General features: G+C 46.2%; 1 non-coding gene across 1 annotated transcript; it reads left to right on the forward strand.

Moving 5' to 3' along the window:
- Positions 1–2,086: 2,086 nt before the first annotated feature.
- Positions 2,087–2,158, forward strand: TRNAC-GCA (transfer RNA cysteine (anticodon GCA)). The gene has a single exon. It is a non-coding gene; the product is annotated as a tRNA-Cys (tRNA).
- The last annotated feature ends 1,457 nt before the right edge of the window (positions 2,159–3,615 follow it).

Raw genomic sequence — 3,615 nt, forward strand, 5'->3', positions numbered from 1 at the left:
GTTCCTCTTCACTTTCTGCCAGTCCGATCACTTCATGGCAAATAGATGGGGAAACAGTGGAAACGGTGGCTGACTTTATTTTTCTGGGCTCCAAAATCACTGCAGATGGTGATTGCAGCCATGAAATTAAAAGACGCTTACTCCTTGGAAGGAAAGTTATGACCAACCTAGACAGCATAAAAGCAGAGACATTACTTTGCCAACAAAGGTCCGTCTAGTCAAGGCTATGGTTTTTCCAGTGGTCATGTATGGTTGTGAGAGTTGGACTATAAAGAAAGCTGAGTGCAGAAGAATTGATGCTTTTGAACTGTGGTGTTGGAGAAGACTCTTGAGAGTCCCTTGGACTGCAAGGAGATCCAACCAGTCCATCCTAAAGGAGATCAGTCCTGGGTGTTCATTGGAAGGACTGATGCTGAAGCTGAAACTACAGTACTTTGGTCACCTGATGTGAAGAACTGACTCATTTGAAAAGACCCTGATGCTGGGAAAGACTGAAGGCAGGAGGAGAAGGTGACGACAGAGGATGAGATGGTTGGATGGCATCACCAACTCAATGGACATAAGTTTGAGTAAACTCCGGGAGTCGGTGATGGACAGGGAGGCCTGGTGTGCTGCAGTCCATGGGGTCGCAAAGAGTTGGACACGACTGAACAACTGAACTGAATTGAGCCTTACAATATTGTGAGAGTTTCTGCCATACACTAACATGAAACAGCCATAGGTATACATATGTCATTTCCCTTTTAAAACTCCCTCCAACCTTCCTCCCCATCCCATCCCTCTAGGTTGTCACAGAGAACACCTCTGGGTTCCCTGCATCATATAGCAAATTCCCTCTGGCCATCTATTTTACATATGGTAATGTATATGCTCAATACTACTCCCTGGAGCTCTCCCACTGTCTCCCTCCCTTGTCTGTTCTTTATGTTCGTGTCTCCTTGCCACCCCACAAATAGAATTATCAGTACTATCTAGATTCCATGTATATGTATTAATATACAGTATTTGTCATTCTCTTTCTGACTTACTTCACTCTGTATAATAGGCTCTAGGTTCATCCACCAGAACTGATTCAAATGTGTTCTTTTTTATAGCTGAGTAATGGAATCTCTGTATTTTTAACAAGTGTGTGTTTTATTCTTTCTGGCCTCTGCTAAATTTTGACTGTTTTGTTGAGATCTACTTCCAAGCTACGCCCTGTATGTTACCCCCGGTGGGTGGGATAGGCAGCCGCAGGAAAGACTTAAGCCCAGTTTCAGGTTCCTGTGCAAGAGGTCACGTCCCCTGAGAGGCCTTCTCAGACCACACTGGCCTCTGGTGTGCTGGTAAGTGTTTAACAGCCAGCTCTCCAGGGAGAAAGAAAGCCCGGATCTGTAGTGTTTGCCAATTTTGAGGTGTAAATACTCTCAGTGTGGCTGACTGCAAGCTGCCAGTGACATCCCTGAAGGTGGTGCTTAGAAGAGATGCAGCTGGGATTAGCACACAAGTACACAGCGCTTCCACCGTGTAGACGGAAATAGCTGAGCGCAGACCTCGGGACTGCTGAGTATGGCGGGGGGACCAAACCCAGCTCCCTGCCTGTTACTTTTTCCTGGCTGTGCTGGGTCTCTGGCTGCTCGGGCTGTTCTCTAGTTGCTGCAAGTGGAGGCTGCTCCCTAGTTGCAGTGTGCTGGCTTCTCATTGCAGTGGCTTCTCTTGTTGCGGAGCACGGTCTCCAGGGTACTTGGACGTCAGCAGTTGCAGCACGTGGACTCAGAAGTTGTGGCTTCCAGGCTCCAGAGAACAGGCTCAGTAGTTGTGGCTCATGTGGTTAGTTGCAGGTGGGATCTTCCTGGATGAGGGATCGGACCCATGTGTCCTGCATTGGCAGGCAGACTCTCACCGCTGAGCCACCAGGGAAGTTCCCATCGCCTGTTTCTGAAAACATTTTATTGCAAGACAGTTATGCCCATTCATATGACATACTTATGGCTGTGTTCATGCTCCAGTGGTAGACTTCAGTAGTTATGATAGGCCCTGTATGCCTCATAGTCTGAAATATTTACTATCTGGTCCTTTAGGGAAGAAGTGTGCATATCAATGGGCTTCCCTAGTGGCTCAGACGGTAAAGCGTCTGTCTGCAATGCAGGAGACCCAGGTTCGATCCCTGGGTTGGGAAGATTCCCCTGGAGAAGGAAATGGCAGCCCACTCCAGTATTCTTGCCTGGAAAATCCCATGGACCGCGGAGCCTGGTAGACTACCGTCCATGGGGTCACAAAGAGTCAGACACGACTGTGCTTATCAATAGATAACTGTTACATGTAAAATAATTAGGAAGGAATGAGTTTTAAATATGACTTAATGGTAAGTTTAAAATATAACTTAATTGTAAGTTTACATAACTTAACACTAATAATGGGTGTGTTATGAGAGGGTGAGATGTATGGGAAGAGTAACATGGAAACTTACAATACCGTATGTAAAACACACAGGCAATGGGAATTTGCTGTATGACTCAGGGAACTCCAACAGGGGCTCTGTATCAACCTAGAGGGGTGGGATGGGGAGGGAAATGGGAGGGAAGTTCAAGAGGGAGGGGATATTTATATCCCTATGGCCGATTCATGTTGATGTTTGACAGGAAATAAAATTCTGTAAAGCAACTATCCTTCAATTAAAAAAAAAAAAAATTGACTCCTGGAATTCCTGAAAATTGAATGACTGGTTCTGTGGGCCGGTGGGACCCAGGTCCAGCTCAGCACCAACATCCTCTAAAATGCCCCTGCAGGCACTTTTTGCCCCTGAGGCACCTCTCCTGGTACCTAGTGGTTTATCAAGGTCTGTTTTTGCACTAGAAGCAAACTGAGAGTATTTACACCTCAAAATTGGCAAACACTACAGATCCAGGCTTTCTTTCTTTCAGTTCTCTTTCCTTAGCACCTTGAACAGGGCATGACACGAGTAGGTACTCAGCTATTTGCTCAATGAAAGAAGGAACTTTCTACAGCTTTTTATGTATAGAAGCCATTCCATTCACTATTGTTGATGTGGCCAGAATCAGATCAGTGTCTTCGTCTCTTTTGAGAAAATACAAGAGGTCTTGGCTTCTGGTTCCCCACATAATGCTTCCTCTCAGAAGTGGAGACATCGTGAAACTTCCCTCATAAGGCTTAATGAACTCGAAACTGTGTATACATGCAGACTGCCTATCACAGCCTGGTACGCGGTAACCCCTCAGCAAACGGCAGCCACTGGTAGCAGCAGCTGTAGTGATGATTATCATAACAGTGAACTTGAGAGACAAGTTGCAATCTAACCAACATGTCTCTTCCTCTCTTTTCCCTCCACGATCTTATTTTCACGACATATTTTCAAGTCTTTTTATTGCCTTTTAAGATTTAACTGTTCCTATGCATCTGGTCCTCCTGGCGCAGCACTGCCATCTTGTGGTCATAGTAGGTTATGTGAACGTCCTAGATCTTAACTCCCAGCTTTAGAGTTTGGGTGATCTCCGGGAGTTGGTGATGGACAGGGAGGCCTGGCGTGCTGCAGTTCATGGGATCGCAAAGAGTCGGACACGACTGAGAGACTGAACTGAACTGAACTGAACTCCGCAGCCAGCTCCCAGGTTTGGG

The sequence above is a fragment of the Bos javanicus genome, chromosome 18 (assembly GCF_032452875.1).
Source record: "Bos javanicus breed banteng chromosome 18, ARS-OSU_banteng_1.0, whole genome shotgun sequence".
Lineage (NCBI taxonomy): Eukaryota > Metazoa > Chordata > Mammalia > Artiodactyla > Bovidae > Bos > Bos javanicus.